Source organism: Papio anubis, chromosome 5 (genome assembly GCF_008728515.1).
Source record: "Papio anubis isolate 15944 chromosome 5, Panubis1.0, whole genome shotgun sequence".
NCBI classification, from domain to species: Eukaryota; Metazoa; Chordata; class Mammalia; order Primates; family Cercopithecidae; genus Papio; species Papio anubis.
This window is the reverse complement of record NC_044980.1, coordinates 102,597,756-102,619,402: the sequence shown is the minus strand read 5'-3', so window position 1 is coordinate 102,619,402 and position 21,647 is coordinate 102,597,756. Positions and strand designations below refer to the sequence as shown.

At 37.6% G+C, this 21,647-nt stretch overlaps 1 protein-coding gene across 2 annotated transcripts in view; it reads right to left on the bottom strand.

The window, feature by feature from the left end:
* The window catches only part of MAN2A1 (mannosidase alpha class 2A member 1), a 183,980-nt gene that overhangs the window by 120,657 nt on the left and 41,676 nt on the right, over positions 1-21,647 (bottom strand). The window lies entirely within an intron of this gene.

The window sequence follows — 21,647 nt, the reverse complement described above, 5'->3', positions numbered from 1 at the left end:
GTCTATTAATTTTGAGGAGGCATGAAAAACTTCTCACTTATTAAAATGTTTTCCAGCATTTATCTACTTTCTTCTCCCCTATCTTTCCCAGTCTGGCTGGTCTCAACCGCCCTCATAGCTCAGCTCAGAGACGTCTTCATGTGCACCCAAGCTAAACTAACACTCCCACTATACCTCCCATTCTATCCATCACAGTCTTTATCAGAAACCAGAATTACCTTGTTCATTGTCAGATCTCTATTCTTTCCCTCCCGACATCTACCCACTATTAGAACGTAAGCTCCAAGAGAGCATGGACCAGAATGTGTTTTGTTCACGTTTGCATGTCCGGCACTCAGAAGCTTGCTTGGCAGATAATGGTCATTCAAATATTTGTTACATAAATGAGGAATTAATTAGTAAGGCCATCAGTCTAATATTAGTATTTACCTACAGTTTTTGTATTAGAAAAAGCTCACAGATATTTGCAAAATAAAACAGAAAGAGAAAGGTCAGTCAGAATGAAGTTTCAATTATCTAGGTATGAGATGATATGATCTAGAATATGGTAGTGGTAATTATGAAATATGGAGGAGGAGGAAGACAGCGGAGACATTACATGAAAAAGTATCAACAGTAATTAGAAAATGATTGAAGACAGATGATAAGATTAATGCAAATATGACTTAGAGTTTTAATTCCAGGTGTCTAACGGAGTGGTAGTATTAATACACATATAGTGCAATTGAGTTGAGAAAGGAAGTCACTTTGTAGTAATGAATATAAATTTGGACAGGGCTTTTTATGACAGTGTGACATTCAAAAGGAGTTAAGTGATAAAGAAGAGCAAGTTTAAGAAAAGGGGCCAATTAAAAAGTTAAGTTTCAAAGAACTATTAATAATAGAGAAAATAGGGAATGATGGGAAGTTAACAGAAAACAAGCAAAAGGAAAGTCAAAGATCAAGCTGAAGGAAAATATAAGAGAAATGGAGATAAGAAATGTTAAAGTAAGGGCAAAAAGAATAAGTCTGAATTTACCCTGAAACATTTTAGAAAAGAGGAATACAGAGCAATCTGTCCTTCCAGTTGGTAAAAGCCATTAAAAAGCTACCATAACTGTGACTTAGAAATAAACACATCAGTGAGTCAGAATAGGAAGTTGAAAAATAGATTTTCTTAAAAATTTACATTATTAAAATAGGCATTGAAGATTTATTAAAAAAAAAAAAAAAAAACTAAAAATAGGACAACCATATGATCCAGCCATCCCACTTCTGGGAAAAAATCAAGTATACCAAGGAAAAAAATCAGTATACCAAAGGGATACTTGGACTCTCATGTTTATTGCAGCACTATTCACAACAGCAAAGATATGGAACCAACCTAAGTGTTGATTTAGATGAATGGAAAAAGAAAATGTGGTGTATATATATGCAACGGAATACTATTTAGTCATGAAAAAGTATGAAATCATATCATTTGTAGCAACATGAATGAAACTGAAGGTCATTCTATTAAGCAAAATAAGCCAGGCACAGAAAGACAAATATCCTATGTTCTCACTCATATTTGAGAGCTAAAAAAATAAAAAAAAAAAAAAAAGGTGATCTCACAGAAGTGGAGAGTAAAAGGACAGATACCAGAGGCTGGGAAGAGTATGTGACTTAGGGTAGGGATTGGGAAGAGGGGCTAAGAGAGGTTGGTTAATGGGTACAAATATGTAGTTAGATAAAAGGAGTAAGTTATAATTTTCAACAGCAGAGTAGGGTGACTATAGTTAACAACAATGTATTGTATATTTCAAAACAGCTAAAAGAGGACTGGAAATGTTCCCAACACTTAGAAATGATAAATACTCAAAGTGATGGATACCCCAACCCTGACTTGATCATTACACACTTCATGCATGTAACAAAATATCACATATGCCCCATAAATATGTACAAATATTTGCATCAATTAAAAATATAAAAATAAAATAAAACAGCCATTGATTTAGTGGAGTAAGAATGAGTTATATTTTTTCTTTTTAAGACTCAATCAGAGTGACTTAAAAGCAGCTCATAAGAAAATGCCAAGATATTATGTCATGGAAGCCAAGGGATTCATATTTTAAAATACTATGATCATACAGGTTTTTCAGAAAAATTGCATGAGTAGGTCAAAAATAGACAAATATATCATATCATATATAAATGACATCACAATAGCAGGCCAGAAAGTACACAGGTTTTAGTTTTTCTAGTATAGTTTATTTTATAAGATAGAACAAAACACCCACCCCACGGAAGAAAAGAGACAACATTATTTTAATATGAACCATACTGTAATAGCATGATACCTGATAGAATAATCAGTTTAGTGAGTATTCCTATTTCATTAAACTGCCTGTTTTTCCTAGGGTATTACCCTCTAACCCATCCACAAGAACAGAAAAACAGGTAATAAACCAGAAGATTCTTACAGGCAGGAAGGTTTGGTCTGATATAAAATATTTCCTGTGTTAAGCAAAAACACTTGCCATTAACAACAACAACAAAACCCAAAAACATCAGAAGGACACAAATTTGCCCTGAATTCTAGAACACATATGATAAGCACTTAAGGAAGCATCTGACGAGTGAAAGAAAAACAAGAAATAGTCCCCAAAAAACAAAGAAAATTGTCGACCTAATTATTGAGAAGCACAGCAATAACTATCATCATTTAGTGATAACTACAAAACCTAGGACTAGAAGTCTTAACAGAAACAATATGTCTGGAAATACTTTTAAAAATATTTACAAGCTCTTAGGCCCAGAGCAAAACTTAGAAACCCCACTGAACTTGGCAACCTCGGTTTTTTATATTAGAGATCAGGAGAAGCAGGCAGAACGGGACAAACAGGATTTTAAAAAAAGACCACCACTTTAGTCATGGCCCTCAGACAAGCGGACTTTTGGAGTCTCTGGAAAAGGGAAAAGCTGGAAAAATTGAATGCCTAATAGGGCTTGCTTCCAGTGCGGTCTATAAGGACACTTTAAAAAAGACTGTCCAAGTAGAAGCAAGCCGCCCCCTCATCCATGCCCCTTATGTCAAGGGAATCACTGGAAGGCCCACTGCCCCAGGGGATCAAGATCCTCTGAGTCAGAATCCACTAACCAAATGATCCAGCAGCAGGACTGAGGGTGCCCAGGGCAAGCGCCAGCCCATGCCATCACTCTCACAGAGCCCTGGGTATACTTGACCATTGAGGGCCAGGAGGTTAACTGTTTCCTGGACACTGGCGCGGCCTTCTCAGTCTTACTCTCCTGTCCCAGACAACTGTCCTCCAGATCTGTCACTATCCAAGGGGTCCTAGGACAGCCAGTCACTAGATACTTCTCCCAGCCACTAAGTTGTGACTGGGGAGCTTTACTCTTTTCACATGCTTTTTTAACTATGCCTGAAAGCCTCATTCCCTTGTTAAGGAGAGACATTCTAGCAAAAGCAGGGGCCATTGTACACCTGAACATAGGAGAAGGAATACCCGTTTTTTGTCCCCTGCTTGAGGAAGGAATTAATCCTGAAGTCTGGGCAACAGAAGGACAATATGGTTGAGCAAAGAATGCCCATCCTGTTCAAGTTAAACTAAAGAATTTCGCCTCCTTTCCCTACCAAAGGCAGTACCCCCTCAGACCCGAGGTCCAACAAGGACTCCAAAAGATTAAGGACCTAAAAGCCCAAGGCCTAGTACAACCATGCGATAGCCCCTGCAATACTCCAATTTTAGGAGGACAGAAACCCAACGGACAGTGGAGGTTAGTGCAAGATCTCAGGATTATCAATGAGGCTGTTGTTCCTCTATACCCAACTATACCTAACCCTTATACTCTGCTTTCCCAAATACCAGAGAAAGCAGAGTGGCTTACAGTCCTGGACCTTAAGGATGCCTTTTTCTGCATCCCTGTACATCCTGACTCTCAATTATTGTTTGCCTTTGAAGATCCTTCAAACCATGTCTCAACTCACCTGGACTGTTTTACCCCAAGGGTTCAGGGATAGCCCCCATTATTTGACCAGGCATTAGGCCAAGACTTGAGCCAACTCTCATACCTGGACACTCTTCGGTACATGGATGATTTACTTTTAGCCGCCTGTTCAGAAACCTTGTGCCATCAAGCCACCCAAGTGCTCTTAAATTTCCTCGCTACCTGTGGCTACAAGGTTTCCAAACCAAAGGCTCAGCTCTGCTCACAGCAGGTTAAATACTTAGGGCTAAAATTATCCAAAGGCACCAGGGCCCTCAGTGAGGAATGTATCCAGCCTATACTGGCTCATACTCATCCCAAAACCCTAAAGCAACTAAGAGGGTTCCTTGGCATAACAGGTTTCTGCCGAATATGGATTCCCAGGTGTGGCAAAATAGCAAGACCATTATATACACTAATTAAGGAAACTGAGAAAGCCAATACCCATTTAGAAGATGGACACCTGAAACAGAAGCGGCTTTCCAGGTCCTAAAGAAGGCCCTAACCCAAGTTCCAGTGTAAAGCTTGCCAATGGAGGAAGACTTTTCTTTACATGTCACAGAAAAAAACAGGAATAGCTCTAGGAGTCCTTACACAGGTCCGAGGGACCAGCTTGCAACCCGTGGCATACCTGAGTAAGGAAATTAATGTAGTGCAAAGGGTTGGTCTCTCTGTTTACGGATAGTAGCAGCAGTAGTGGTCTTAGTATCTGAAGCAGTTAAAATAATACAGGGAAGAGATCTTACTGTGTGCACATCTCATGATGTGAACAGCATACTCACTGCTAAAGGAGACTTGTGGCTGTCAGACAACCGTTTACTTAAATATCAGGCTCTATTACTTAAAGGGACAGTGCTGCGACTGCGCACTTGTGCAACTCTTAACCCAGCCACACTTCTTTCAGACAATGAAGACAGAACATAACTGTCAACAAGTAATTGCTCAACCTATGCCGCTCAAGGGGACCTTTTAGAGGTTCCCTTGACTGATCCCAACCTCAATTTGTATACTGATAGAAGTTACTTTGTAGCAAAAGGACTTCAAAAAGCAGGGTATGCAGTGGTCAGTGATAACGGAATACCTGAAAGTAATCCCCTCACTCCAGGAACTAGTGCTCAGCTGGCAGAACTAACAGCCCTCACTCAGGCACTAGAATTAGGAGAAGGAAAAACGGTAAATATATATACAGACTCTAAGTATGCTTACCTAGTCCTCCATGCCCATGCAGCAATATGGAGAGAAAGGGAATTACTAACTTCTGAGGGAACACCTATCAAACATCAGGAAGCCATTAGGAGATTATTATTGGCTGTACAGAAACCTAAAGAGGTGACAGTCTTACACTGCTGGGGTCATCAGAAAGGAAAGGAAAGGGAAACAGAAGGGAACCGCCAAGTGGATATTGAAGTCAAAAGAGCCACAAGGCAGGACCCTCCGTTAGAAATGCTTATAGAAGGACCCCTAGTATGGGGTAATACCCTCCAGAAAACCAAGCCCCAGTACTCAGCAGGAGAAATAGAATGGGGAACCTCACGAGGACACAGTTTCCTCCCCTCAGGATGGCTAGCCACCGAAGAAGGAAAAATACTTTTGCCTGCAGCTAACCAATGGAAATTACTTAAAACCCCTCACCAAACCTTTCACTTAGGCATTGATAGCACCCATCAGATGGCCAAATTATTATTTACTGGACCAGGTCTTTTCAAAACTATCAAGCACTTAATAGTCAGGACCTGTGAAGTGTGCCAAAGATATAATCTCCTGCACTGCAGGCCATACATTTCTATCCCTGTATCTTTAACCTCCTTGTTAAGTTTGTCTCTTCCAGAATCAAAGCTGTAAAACCACGAATCGTTCTTCAAATGGAGCCCCAGATGCAGTCCATGACTAAGATCCACCACGGACCCCTCGACCAGCCTGGTAGCCCTTGCTCCAATGTTAATGACATCGAAGGCACCCCTCCTGAGGAAATCTCAACTGTACGACCCCTACTATGCCCCAATTCAGCAGGAAGCAGTTAGAGCAGTCATCAGCCAACTTCCCCAACAGCACTTGGGTTTCCCTGTTGAAAGGGAAAAACTGAGAGACAGGACTAGCTGGATTTCCTAGGCCGACTAAGAATCCCTAAGCCTAGCTGGGAAGGCGACCGCTTCCACCTTTAAACACGGGGTTTGCAACTTAGCTCACAGCCAACCAATCGGATAGCAAAGAGAGCTCACTAAAATGCTAATTAGGCAAAAACAGGAGGTAAAGAAATAGCCAATCATCTATTGCCTGAGAACACAGCTGGAGAGACAATGATCCAGATATAAACCCAGGCATTCCAGCCGGCAACGGTTTCCCTCTTTGGGTCCCCCCACTTTGTATGGGAGCTCTGTTTTCACTCTATTTCACTATGTTAAATCTTGCAACCGCATATATACATATATATGTAAATATTTATATATATATATTTACAAGCAGTAACAGAAAAGCTATGTTAACCTAAAAAAGTACCATACTCAATGCCACTGTTGTTAGTGATAATAAAAATAAAATGAAGACGGATTGTAGCTGTACATTCACGACTAACAATTTTTAAAAAGTAATGAAAAATACCTGTTCTATAGAAAAATTTACTTAGAATGAATACAGGCACTTCCAAGTATTTCCATTCACAGTGTTCAACAGGTATCAACTGAACTATTTATCTGACAGGCAGGGGAATACAAAACAAAAAAAAATAAAAAAATAAAAAAGATTGTGCCCACACCATAGGGTCTATTGCTTAGTTTCTACCAAGACACTCTGTCTATTTTACATGTACACTTCATGATATTTCCTAATAAACATGAAATCTAAAGGCCAAAGTGAAAGGATATTGGGTTAGTAAGGGAAACAAAAGAATATATTTATCTAACAAATCCAGAAACTAAGAAACCAGGAACTAATTTTCAAAATTAACAATACTTATGTTTCACTTTTTACAATAAGTTGACTTGTAACTAATGGTAAAAGACATTAAAATACCACCATGTTTCTATTTCAATGATGAGAAATTTGGTATAGAAAGCTTAAGAAAATTACTGATCAAAACTAAGCTGAGCGTATCTGTCGCTCCTCATTTTACCTAAAATGTAGAATTTACTGCAAGGCACAACAAGCTGCAAATTATTTTCTCTGAGTGTCACTTTTTCCCCTATGTAGAATCATCAGACATTTGGAATTTGGTCACACACAGAAGGACACACTCAAAGAGTTTTTCTCCCTAACGGGGAAATTGTTACAGACAACTTAGTAGCAAACAATGCATCATTTAGCAAGCTTCAAAAAATCACAAATTAATTTCACATGAGAAAACCAGTTGAATTTCTAATCACACATCTGGAGAAACAGGAAATAATACAAGATGACATTACAGTATTTCATTCTTAAATTAAAAAAATTTTTTAAATGGAAAATTCAAAAACATAGAAGCTCCCAATGAATCAATTTATACCCTAAAGATATTCTGCTAATCAGATTCTCTGAGTCATATTCCTTTCATGGAAAATATCTAGTATGCAGGGAAAAAGATTTGTTTTAAAGCCCCTCATATAATGATAGGGGAAACTCACTGTATATTTTTGAACACTGTTGATACGTATTGATACAGATTTAGTATATGAGGAACAGAGGGCAAATTAGTCATCTCTCATCATTTCTTCCTCATTGCAATCCAGCCACATCCCCTTCTTTCAGCTAGCTGTCCATGCTGTCCATCCGCCTGGAATGTTTTCCCTTCAATTATTTGCCTCATTGGTTCTTACAGGTTCCTTAAGGGCTGTTACTGGCCACCACATCCCACCCAAATTCAACCTAAACTGTTATCTTTCAGAAAATCTAACTTTTCTTCCTAACATTTACAAGAAAATTTAATTGCATATTTGTATGTTTACTATCTTTCTATTCCAACAGACTGTAAGTACCATGAGCGCAGGAATCATATTTGTTTTGTTCATCATTTGACACTGATTGTTCCTATTAGTATAAAATTATAATAAATGGGTACCAATAATGCAAAAAAGAAAAAAAATGGGCAAAAGATACAATGCAGATATTTCAGAAATAACTGACTCATAAAAATGACAAGAAATTTAATCTCACTCATAAGGAAATGCAAGTTAAAACTTCATTAAGATGCCACTTTTCACCTATCAGATTAGAAAGATCGAAAAGTTGTGTAACATACTGTGATGTTAAGGATGTAGACATAAGTAGTCTCACATATTGCTGGCAATTACTATCAACCTGTAAAATGCATATGTACTTTTATCCATGCTTACTGAAAATGAATCAGAAAATACTGTATTTTAAAATAAGAGCATTATATACACTAATGACAAAAGATACACTAAATACATTAGCAAGAGGCCAGAAATAAAATTGGGAGTAGTTAAACAACTAGTCCCATTCATATAACAGACTTTACTAAAAGATTCTCCAAGATGTATGTTTAAAAAGCACTGGTACGACGCCCATTAGGGATGCCTATTATGTAAAATAATAAAACAGCAAATAAGTGTTGATAAGGATGTGAGGAAATTGGAAATCTGTGCATTGCTGATGGGATGTAAAATGGTACAGTAGTATAGAAAACAGCATGGTAATGAAAAAATTATGCACGAATCTTATATTACACATGTCCTTATACTGCCCTTTGATTCCTTGGTGCAATTCCACATTATTCCCAGGCAGTATAGCCTACAGAAAAGGTATGTCCACTTGTTTGTTCTAAAACAATTTGGGGAAAGCCCTACAGAATAACGTTTTAGGCAACGAAGATGACAAAATCATACAGCTAAATGTTGATTACCTTGTTAATCAAATGAAACTGCTGTACCAACCCTCTACCCTGAGCTCTGCATTATCTTTGTATAAAATTAGATTATAGAGATCATGAATACAAACAGATGTTTTCAAAGATAAAAGTTAAGAAATTACCTAGATCTCCAAAAGTAAGAGATTAGTCAAGTCAACTCATCCATACAGTGACGGAGCATTATTCAGTCATTAAAAATGATATCACAGAAAACTAGTGAAATTCATAAATGTTTAGAGTATTTTACAAAAAAGCATGATATAAAAATATAATAACAAAAATACAAGCAGCACATGTACAGAATTACTGCCATTTTCACGTCAATGCTTATCATGCTTGTATTTATCTCGATGTAAAATGTTTAAATGTTTTACTCTGCCAAAAAAAAAAAAAAAACCTAAAATGACAGTGATTTAAAAAAAAATTAAACATAGAATTACTATATGATCCAGCAGTTCCAGTTCTGGGGATGGAAAGAAGGGACCTGGACAAGTATCTGCACACCCATATTCACAGCAGCATTATTCACAGTGGCCAAAAGGTAGACACCACCCAAATATCCATCAAAGGATGAATGGATAAATAAACTGTGGTATGTATTAGGTTGGTGCAAAAGTAATTGTGGTTTTTGTCACTACTTTCAATACATACAGGGGAGTATCATGTAGCCTTAAAAAAGAAATAAATTCTGATACATGCTACAACATGAATGAGCCTTGAAGATACTATGCTAAATGAAGTAAGGCAGACACAAAAGGACAAATATTATATGACTCTACGTATCTAAGGTACCTAATAGAGTAGTCAAACTTGTAGAGACAAAAAACAGAATAGTGGTTGCGAGGAGCAAGAAGAACGGGAATTACTGTTCAATAGGTACAAAGTTTGCATTTGGGGTGATGATAAAGTTCTAGACATGGATGGTGGTAATAGCTGCACAATGGTGTAAATGTTGTAATGCTACTGAACTGTACACTTAAAAATTGTTAAAATAGTAAATTTTATGTTATGCTTATTTATAATTTAAAAAATAGACCCACTCAAAAAAAAAAAAAAACGCAGCACAATGTACATGGCATAGTATCATTGTATAATATATATGCCTATGCCTTTATGTACATGTGCATATGTTTTCCCATACATCTACAAAATAAATACGAGCCTGGTCATAGTAGTTACCTCCTGTGAAAAGAGCAAAATGACAAGGAGACAGGAGTGGCTGAGTACCGTACTTTTCATTGTGTATCCTTTGTATATATCGGGACATATATTAAAAAGTAAATTAAACCAAATTTTTTTCTCAAGTATAAATGTTATAACCTGTGTTTCCTAAGCACTGAAAACTAACAAAACTGAGGCCAGATGCGGTGGTTCACATCTGTAATCTCAGCACTTTGGGAAGCTGAGGCTGTCAGATCACTTGAGGTCAGGAGTTCAAGACCAGCCTGGCCAACATGGCAAAACCTCATCTCCACAAAAAATACAAAAATTAGCTGGGTGTGGCGGCACATGCCTGTAATCCCAAGCTACTCGGGAGGCTGAGGCCCGAGAATTGCTTGAACCTGGGAGGCAGAGGTGGCAGTGAGCCAAGAATGCAACACTGCATTCCATCCTAGGCAACAGAGTAAAGCTCTGTCTCAAAAAAGAAAGTAACAGAACTGTAGCTTAAAAATAGGCATGAAAATTTCTTTAAAAACATGTCTTGGGGCCAGACACAGTGGCTCACATCTATAATCCCTATGCTTTGGGAGACCAATGCAGGAGGATCACCTCAGGCCAGGGGTTTGAGGACCAGCCTGGGTAATATAGTAAAACCCATCTCTACAAAAATATAAAAATTAGCCCAGCATGGTGGCATGCACCTGTAGGTCCTAGCTACTCAGGAGGCTGAGGTAGAGTATCACTTGAGTCCAGGAGTTTGAGGTTGCAGTGAGCTATGATAGCACCACTACACTCCAGCCTGAGTGACAAAGACCCTGTCTCTAAAATTAATTAATTAATTTAATAGAAATAAAAATAAATTTCTCATATGGTTCAATAATCTGCAAAGTTTTAATAAGCAGGGGATGTATTTTAAATCTTTCACTGTATAGTAAACAATACTTCATTCATAAAATACTCATTCAAAATAGGTTGAAAAATGTGAAAGAGGTTAAAGAATAAAATTTAGAAACTCACTACCTTGATATATATGCACAAAGGGTTATGGTAGCCAGAGTTTTTAACCAAGTTAATTTACTTAACATTATACCATGAACATCTTTCCATATCAAGAGAGACATATATCATTATGTTTATTGTATTGTACTGTATTATATTATTGTATTTATTATATTGTATGTTTATAATGTATTACATTTTCTAAAATATTTTTGAGATATAACAATATACAATACACATATTTTCAGCCTCATGAATTCTGACAACTATAATCACTACCCAAAATAATATACAGACTACTTCCACCAATTCAGAGAGTTCCCTCATGCCCTGTTCCAATCCACACTCACCACTCACCTTGCCCCCAAAAAACATTCTGACATTCTATCACAATAGATCAGTTGAGTCTCCTCTCAGAATTCATAAAATGGAAATCAAACAATATTTACTCTTCTGTCTCACTTCTGCTTAACATTTGTGAGACTCATCCATATTACTGTGCATTTCAGTAATTTATCATTTTTTACTGCTAGGTATTCTGTTGTAGGAATATACAACAATTTTTTTATCCATCACCTTGCTGAAGGACATTTAAAGTGTTTGCAGTTTGAAGTTGCTAGGAAAAAGCCTGTATGAAAATGTCTGTACAAGTCTTTATGTGAACATGTTTTCACTTCTCTTGGGTAAATTCCTAGGAGTGGAGCCCCCAGATCACATGGTATATATTTTAAGTTTGGAAAACTCTTTGGAGGCTTTTCAGAAAGTCGCCCCCATTTTACATTCCTACCCGCAATATATGAGAGTTTCTGTTGCTACACATTCTTGCCAACTTTTGACGTTGTCATCTTTTTTATTTTAGCCATTCTAAAAGGGTTGGAAACAGTATCTTCTAGAAGTTTTGATATGTATCTCCCTGATGGCCATGATTTACCCAGCTTCTACACACACACCCTCGCCGCTCACCCTCCCCAACTGCTGCTGTCTAATAAATGTCTTCCAGGTGTTTGAACATGCCCTTGTTAATTCCTGGCCCATACTCACCATTCTCTTCTCACAACCTGAAATTCCTTCTCTGCCCTCTGACACCCACTTCTTGACTGGCTAGTTCTAGTCATCATTCAGGTTTAAGCTTGAATATCATTTGCTTCAGGAAGCCTTCCAAGACCCTCTTCTTGCCTCTATAGAAGAAAACCCTTTATTGTTATACTGTGTTTAATTACATGTCTTCCCTGCTCTTTTCTGAGGGCTGGGACTAGGTCATTCTTGCTTATCTCCTACATTTCTGAAGCATAGCACAATAAATATTTGCTGAATGAATGGTAGAAGTAAATAAGGGAAGTCTTCAGAGATGAGGTAATATTTCAGCTGAGTGTTAAAAATGAGTAAGACTGAAATTATCCAGTGCACAAAAGGAAAAAAACAAAAATCCAAGCTGAACACAGGCAAATTCCTAAGAAGCACGAAACAGCATGTGTCTGAGGATACCCGTGGCTCAGAATGCGTAACAGTAGAGTGTGAGGCAGGAAGTGATTGGAGATAAGGATGAGCAAGTTGGGAAGAATTAGACAGAAAAAGTCAGTATGTGTCCGGCAAAGGAGACTGGCCTGTTCCTTTTGAGACTGAAGCACCATAAAGCATTTTAAAGCAAACATGGTGGGACTCGCATATTAGAAAACTAATTCTGTTGATGAAATGGCAGATACTTAGAAGTGGCACAGCTGAAAATGGAAAGACAATCTGGAGGTTTTCACAATAGTATGAGATAAGAGCAATGGAGATGAAAAGCAAGGGTCAGAGTCAGGAGACACTGAAGAGGTAGAAGTCACAGAGCTTAGGGACTGACTGGATGTCACAGGAAAAGGGAGGTGGAAAGGCAGAGCACCACAGAGGTAGAGACTATTTGCCCACTGTTTCTGGGGCAAGACTGCCTGGCTTGGGTCCTATTTCCACACTTACTAGCTGGGTGACCTTGGGCACTTTCCTTAACACTCCTGCCTCAGATCCCTCAACAGGAGAACGAAGATGATAAAGAACCTTAACTCAAGAGAATGCTAGAGGATTGGCTGAAATAAATACAGGAGTGCTTAAAATGTGCCTCGAGTGCCTTACACAGTAAGCACTCGAGTGTTATCTCTTACTATTGCCACTAACTAGAGAACAAGAAAGAAGTCCAGGCTGGATCTTCAGATCTGGAAGTAGTCCAAATGCCTGGTAATTAAAACAACAGTGTGGAAGAGCGTGCAAAATGAAGAAAACCAAGCAGTGTTCCCCAACACGTGAGAAGAGGAACATTTCGGAAGTAAGCAGAAAAGGAAATCACAGAAGTAATGAAAAAGGAACGGTCAGCAGTGTTAGAATAGACCCGAAAGTGAAAGAGCTCAAGGTCACTTCAAAGCCAAAAGAGGAAAGAATTTCGAGGAGAATGGAGTGGTCGATGTCAATGCTGCAAAAACATACTCTCTGAGGCTTGAGAAAGTATCCAAGGGATGGATGGAGCACCTGAGAAATCCCTCATGGCTTTTACAGGTCTCCATGACATAAACAGATGCCAGTGGTTGAAGGGAATGAGAGGTGGAAGGATAACCACCTTACACAAGATGACCTGGAATTGAAGAGGTAGGGATAGAGCATATACTTTCTAAAATAAATTGTAAACCACTACTTTGACTATTAGAACTAAAGTTATTTTAGACCCTGGTGCATTGCTTTCAGTGCTTTGATGAAATGCTAAATATCTTTAGATTCTAAACTCAATCCAAATCTGCAAATGACATTGAATATCACAAGACACACTGTAACTTCCCATTGCTCTATAAATTTTACAGCAACCTTCAGTTAAATACCAAAAAATCCAACCTGCATAAAACATATAATGAATTAGTCTGAATAAGAACATTAATAGTCCAATTTCTCAGAAAACCCAGGATGCACATTAGTTAAGTTTGGATTCTTATTTAAGAATGTAACATCAAATATTCTTCTGATATCAAGAAGCAAGCAGAGATAGTTGAGAAGACGGTGGAAGGTTCACTTAAATATGAACCTAGGGAAAAAAAGGTAAGAAGATAGTACAAAGATTACATAAATAAAGAGTCTGCATTCTTGCCAAGGCAATGAAACCCACCAATTTGGTGAAGATAAAAAATATATACTAACTGATGGTTACCTTCCTCCTAGCAAACATTTGGAGCCCTTTTTAACACTAAAAGATCCACAAAGAGAAACTGGTCAAGACTTTGGTGAATATACAACCTGTTCTTAGATTCTAACAACTCAGTGGGTTTCTCCACTCAACACTGGTCTCAATAGCAAGAGCAGATGCAATATAAAAGCTGTTTCAGTATCTCAGAGCCCAGAGAGGAACAATGAATATGTAACATGCTGTATGCTAGTCAAAGGAAATGCCAAGGCTAACGTTTCAGCTGCTTGACTCTCAATAAGGGTTCACATTTTGATGTATTATAAACATCATGCAGTATTTAACTGCATTTAGCCAAAAATATTCAAATGTGAAGGCTAAAAAGTTTTAAAAAAATTACTACACCAGTCATTTTCAAAATAAAACAAGCGTAGAAGATAATACACTGATTATTTAATGGAAGGCAGCTTCTTTTAAATCCGCTGGATATGTATCACCAGTAGGTACCATGATTATAACTGACTAAATTATTTCAGATCACACAAAAAACAGAAAATATAGAAGTTGTTTACATAGATCTCTCTTCAGTTAACTAGATTTTCACTTTTAAAAGCTTATAGAGTTGAATAATAATGCTGCTAGGGGGAGGGGATAAGAATCAAACAAGTCACTGCTAGAATAGATTATGAGGATCGTTTGAGTTATGTTTCTGTTAAGTTCCCACAATCAATTGGTATTCTTTAGGGACAATGAAAGCTTACGTGGAACTCTGCTGGAATTAACAGGTTCTGTTCTGCAATAGCTAGCTTGCAAATTTAGGTACAGATATTTAATCCATAGCTCATCTTCAAAAAGAGAAAAACAAGCCACCGCATAAGCATTACACCAGAAGTCACACACAAAAAATCTACTAGTAATGCCACTTAGTACAAGCTCAGAATTTTAAATAACAGGAGCAAACCTAAACATCTATTAAGTTTTCCTCCGAAAATATACATTTAAGCAACTAACACTAAGAATGTTTTGTTCAAGTAAGTGTTGGGGGTGGGGGAGATACTATAACTATAGTTCTACAAATAAATGTAGTAAGTGAATAAAAGTGAATTATTAGAGCTAGAAGAGAGAGAACTTTAGCAAATCTTAACCAGAAACAGAACTCATCTTCTCTAATCTGGCTATAATATATATATATTATATATATTTTTTCCTTCAAGCAAAATGATACCATTCAGGATCAAGCCTATATTCCAGAATATTTTCCAATGCCAAAAAAGCTGTTCTCAGAAGGAGTCTGAGTGAGACAAAGATTGAGCACTAGATTCTAATCTGCAGTCCCCTCCAATATCTTACCATCTTTTATCTTTAATATTGGACTGATTCATGAAATTGCCATTTTTGTATATCAAAAGTAGTCAAATATTGGCAATTTTATATGGCTCAACCTAAGAAAAATAACCAACAGAATAAAAAAAAAGAAAGGGCAAAAACTTGCATCCAGGTAGAGTCAGGAGAAAGAGGCCATCCGCAGGCCATAAAATTGGCAGGATTTCTGACAGATATGGTACAAGTAAAACTGAAATAATTCAAGTATTGACCTGCAACTGCCCTGCATGAAAAATCAGCATGGAATCCCAGCATAAATAAGAAGATTCTGAGAGATTCTGTCAACAGCTCCTAATCTGAAGGGCCAAGGGCTGAGGCAAAGCTGAATCTTGGTACAGATACTAATCACAGACTCTTCACCCTCATGGCACTTCTGTGAGCTCCCCCCTGCAGAAGTCTCTCTGCCCATGCACTTTGACTGCTGCAGAGGCAGTCTCCTTAATGAAGCCATGCTGCGAGAGAGCCAAGCATGGCTGGCCCCACCTGACCACAAGCAGCAGGCAGCAGACCCAGTTTCCTTCTGAGGTGGCTGGACTCTGTGAAGCAGCACCTTTGGACACACATCTCCTACCTGGCTTACAGGCCACACAAAAACAAAGCTAGATGGAGAAAGCCAGCCCCAGGCTCAGCAGCTACACCAAAGAAACAGAAAACCCTTCATAGATGGGGCACTCCTTTTTCAATCTTCTCATAGCCCAAGCTACTCTCTTCTCACACCCTGTCCTATTTATAACCAGGGCACCTTCCCCAACTGCTGATCCCTGCATCTCATATAATCTTGCAGGATGTAATTCTCCAACAGAGGAACTAAGGAGGCATCCTAAGTTCCTATCAGCTAGCTTTCTGGTTTGCAAGCAATACAAACTGACTGTGGATACTGTCTTGAACACAGAGAACTGAAGACAGGATAAAAGTGCAGGCTTAACTAAGGGCTGAAGGAAAATGAGAGAACACAGGGATCTTATAATAGGAAGAGTCTTGCAAATACAAGGTGCTGTGAGGAATGACCAGTAAACATTCTTCTGTTTCTGCTTCCCTCCCTCCATCTGTCAGCCCTCACTTCAATCTCTAAAGATTCAAAGCCCTGGGAAATAACATGCTGATTAACTGAGCTCAGGTCACAGCTGACTTGTCTAGGCTAGGACAACAAGGAGGAGGAGCTGAACTCTTTGGGTGAGAGACCACTTCCCAAAAGGAAATTAGGTGAAGTGGATGCTGGTCAGCCAGTAATAACTAATACCCACAGCCAGGAAACTGAAAGTATTTGGTTAGAAAAGAAAGGGATTCAAGGCAAGTTACACCATGTTTTGGGACAAATTCCAGGTGTGGATACAGCTGTTGTTGCTCGCAGATAAATAAAAAGGAGGAAAATACTTGGACTTATGGACAACAACACAAAAAGCACAGAAGTAAAGTTAGAGTCAAACACTCAAAGCCAGAAAACACTCAATACCAGAGTACTGAACTGAGGGGGTGGTAGGGAAGACTCTTGGGAAAAAACACCCAAAACATAGTAAATATAACAAATTAAAAATGCATATGAAAAAGAGAGACTAGAGACACAATAACAAGGTACTTGAATTCTAAAACAAATGAAACAAAAGCAGTAGTAAATTAGTAAGTACAGAACACATAAGCTAAAGAAACATTTGAATTGATTGATGGGAATCTTAATGGAAAGTTATACACACCTAGATATATAACCCTTAGTGAAAATTTAAAATTTCATAAATAAAGTAAGTGAGCACGGGGGAAAAGTTACCTTCAATGAAGCATTACATAAGAAAGCTTTAAGACAGAAGAGAAAAAAAATTTTATAGATAAAATATCCCATAATAGGGACTGAGCACAGTGGCTGATGCCTATAATCCCAGCACTTTGGGAGACTGAGGCAGGTGGATCACTTGGGCCCAAGGGTTCAAAGACCAGCCTGCACAACATGGCAAAATCTCATCTCTACAGAAAATACAAAAATGAGCCACTGTGGTGGTGTGCGCCTGTAGTTCCAGCTACTAGAGGGCTGAAGTGGGAGAATCACCTGAGCCCAGGAGGTTGAGGCTGCAGTGAGCTGTGATCATACCACTGCACTCCAGCCTTTGAACAGAATGGGACCCTGTTTCAAAGAAAAATTAAAAATTAAAAGAAAACTCTCCCATTATAGAAGACTTCAGCATTAAGAATTACATATGGTATCCAGGAGAAATACTCAAAGTCTCAAATAAAATTTTAAAAAGCACTAATGTTCATTGGGATCTTAAAATGTGCCAGGCATTGTGCTAAGCATGGTGTTTGAATTAATTCAATCCTCACAAAAACCAATAAAATTGGTTTCAATATTATCCTCATTTGACAAATGAAGAAACGGAGGTATAGAAAAGTTAAATAACTTGCTCGAAGTCAAACAGTAGATGGGACTTGGCAGAATTTGAACCTAGGCAGCCTGGTCCCAGTTCCCAGCCTTTAGAACCACCAAGCTGACAGTCCTTCAAGTAAAAAGGACAGCAAACTCAAGCAAACGAACAACGAAAGTGGTAGTATAATAATATTAATTATAAAAAGGAGAAAAGATGGTGTCAATGATGACACATACAGTTTACAATAAAGAAAAATAAATCTTAGTCTAGGAGTGCCCACCTTGCAGTCCCTGCCCCACAGTAGATGTTCGGGAAGTGTCTGTTGAATGAATGAATGAGCTAATACAGAAGCCAACAAAGATCAGGCAAGAATGGGAAAACACACACACACACACACACACACACACACACACACAAAATATCCAAAAAATAAAAGCTGACAGGGGAACAGTAGCAAAAAATAAGTACAGTCAGTTCTGCTATAAACACTTGTTTTGAAAATGGGAATGAGTTCCCAGGTGATTGATTACATAAGGAAATAAATTTTGCCTTGCTTATGCACAATTCAGTCTCCAAGAAACATTGATGAAGGTACAAAACTTCCCTCAGCTGAACAAAGCTGTATAAGGAATGCACAAGGCACACAGACACACCTCAAACATCTACCAGCTCCCTCCAAGGGTTATGGGCCACAGTCATCCACATGTGCTATTCAACTTTCCAACAGATTTCAGCTAACCTACTTGCCATTACTTCTCAGTAATAACTCGAATCGATATTCCTTCCAATACACCCTTCCACAAGCAAACTTTAGGCCTTTTTCAAGGTAAACTGGCATATTTATTTATGCATTTTTAAACCAATTTAACACAGGCAAAATTGGATTTGCATCTTTATTAGGTTTCCATCTCTTGTGTGTGTCTACGTCACTAATGAAGTTTTAGAGTGCTATGCTCTAACTGTACTTTTTCATGAGCCCTGGGTTTAATATTGCACAATTTTGCATAACACGATTTTAAAGAATGTGTATATAATATGACAGCAAAACTGAGTGTACAAAGATAAAAATAGCAATTGTAAAATACTGAATTAGCAGATACCAAACTCTATATTCTACAAACACCACCTTTTCAAATACCAGTAGAGGCTTCATCAACATTGATTACACATTAAGTCATAAAAAAAAATTCAAAAAACTCTAAAGAATAAAAAGTATACAGGCCAGGAACAGTGGCTTATACCTGTAATCCCAGCACTTTGGGAGGCCAAGGCAGGTGAATCATTTGAAGTCAGGAGTTCAAGACCAGCCTGGCCAAAATGGTGAAACCCTGTTTCTACTAAAAATACAAAAATTAGCCAGGCGTGGTGGCGGGTGCCTGTAATCCCAGCTACTTGGGAGGCTGAAGAAGGAGAACCACTTGAACCTGGATGGCAGAGGTTGTAGTGAGCTGAGATCACGCCACTGTACTTCAGCCTGGGTGACAGAGTGAGACTCAGTCTCAAAAAAAAAAAAAAAAAAAAAGTATACAGTCCATACTCTATGGCCATAAGACATTAAAGCTAGTTTATAATAAAGTACAACTGGGAAAAAAAAGAACTTGCAAATTGAAAATTATTTTTCTAACATACTTAAATCAAAAAGAAAACAGTAGTACAGTTATTAAATATTTACAAAAAAATACAATAAGAAAATAGCATATAAAAACATATAAAAAGCTACTCAGAATATTGCTAAAAGGTAAACACACAAATGAACTTATTAAGTAGACTGGTTCATTTAGCATTAGATGAAAGCAGATAGGTCAAGAGTAAAAATTGGTAAAATATAAATAGGTTCTAGGAGGGTAAGGTGGGCAAAAACCAGTAAAATTAAGTAAATCAAAATGAAGAAAAAAACCAGATTCCCAAAAGAAGCAACAAAAAAGCAAAAATAACTACAGATGGGATAAATTCTTAAAATCAGAAACAATCTGAGAATATCTATAAAATTATTTTCTTAGAAAATATGAAATATTATTCACGCTCAAGAAGTAATGTAAGACCTAAAGACTTAAAAAAAAAATTTTTTTTTAGAGTTGAGGTCTTGCCCACTCACCCAAGCTGGAGTGCAGGGGCATGATCACAGCTCATGGTAGCCTCCAATTCTTGGGCTCAAGGGATCCTCCTACCTCAGCCTCCCAAGTCACTGAGATTATAGCCATTAGCCACTGCACTTGGCAAAAAACTTAAAAGTTAATCAAAAAATTACCTTTATAAAACAAACATCAATGCCTATGTGGTTTTATAAGACAGTTATTAATGTTTAAAAGGTTGCAAACTACTGTATCTAAACTACAGATTCAGAAATGTTGATGTGATCTGTTTGGCACTGTGTGTGTCTGTGTGTGTGTGTGTGTGTGTGTGTGTGTGTGTATATGTGTGTTTGTGTATGCATGCACATGTGTGCATGTCCTGGTACATTAATCTAAATTAATAGCTAACATTTCAATGTAAAAATTCTAGGTATTTTACATAATATTTTGGAATTCTAGCTTGTCTTGAGTAACTGGAGGGATATCCTGACAACTCTGGTTCCAGTGGCAGCACATGGCTAGAGTGGATGTGGCTAGCCCCTTTGGATGAGGTAGTTAATTAATCCCAGTACTCATAGAAAATATACCCTTCACTTAAAGTAGCTTCCTAGCCAAACCTGTAAGCATTTTAAGCCTCCTATCAGGAGGAAAAAAATAAATAAATAAATCCAATGGAAATTATAAAAATTCAATTCTCCCCAAATTATCTTTAAATGTTTACATCAATTTTCATCAAAATCCAAAGAGATTACTTTTTTGATGAAGTATGAAGAATTTAACAAATTAATTCTAAAGCACTTTGGGAAAATTAAATGTTCACTCATTGAAAGAACTTTTTAATATAGTTAAGAATAATGTATCATATATTTCAAAATAACTAAAAGAGAATTCCAATGTTCCTAACACAAGAAAATGATAAATGTTTGAGGTGACAGATATCCCAATGACCCTGATTTGATTATATGTTATATGCTTATATTAAAATACCAGATGTACCCCATAAATGTGTACAACGATTACGTATCCATAATAACTAAAAATAAAAACTAAAAACATAAAAACTAAAAACAAAAAGACGAGAGGGAACTTCAACTGTCAATTAAAGAAATATATCATAAAGGCACAACAATTGCAGTCAAACAGGGAAGTCCATGAAACAGATCAAAATGCCCAGGAACTAAAGCATATTTAAATACAATAAAGATTGCACTTCAAATCACTAGAAAAGGATGGACTAATTCAACCTTGGGGAGGCAGGATGGCGCAGTGTGCAAAGGAGACAGTCTCTGGAGCTGGACAGTCTGGACCACATGGAATACCAGGCTGCCCTGTGACCCTGGACAAGTCAGTGTCCTGATGTGTAAAACAAGGATAACAATTGTACCTGTTTCACAGAATTGCTTAGAAGATTATTATCTACAATTTGTAAAGTGCTTAGAACAGGTACTAATACAGTAAGCGCTGTATAAGTGACAGTAAATAAATTAAAGAAAACAATTCATTATAAGATAATTCGTAACTCCAGGGGATACATGGAGATCAGAAAACCTCCCATCGTAACATATTTTTTAAAAAATCAGTTTTTTAAAAAGTCAATGGTAAAAAATGAAATTAGGAGGGAAAAAAGCACTATTTATCTGACCTCTAGATTGGAGAAAACTTTTTAAAACATGACAGCAAAAGCAGTATCTGAAGAAAACAGAATAACAGATTTGAGAAGATAAATGTGT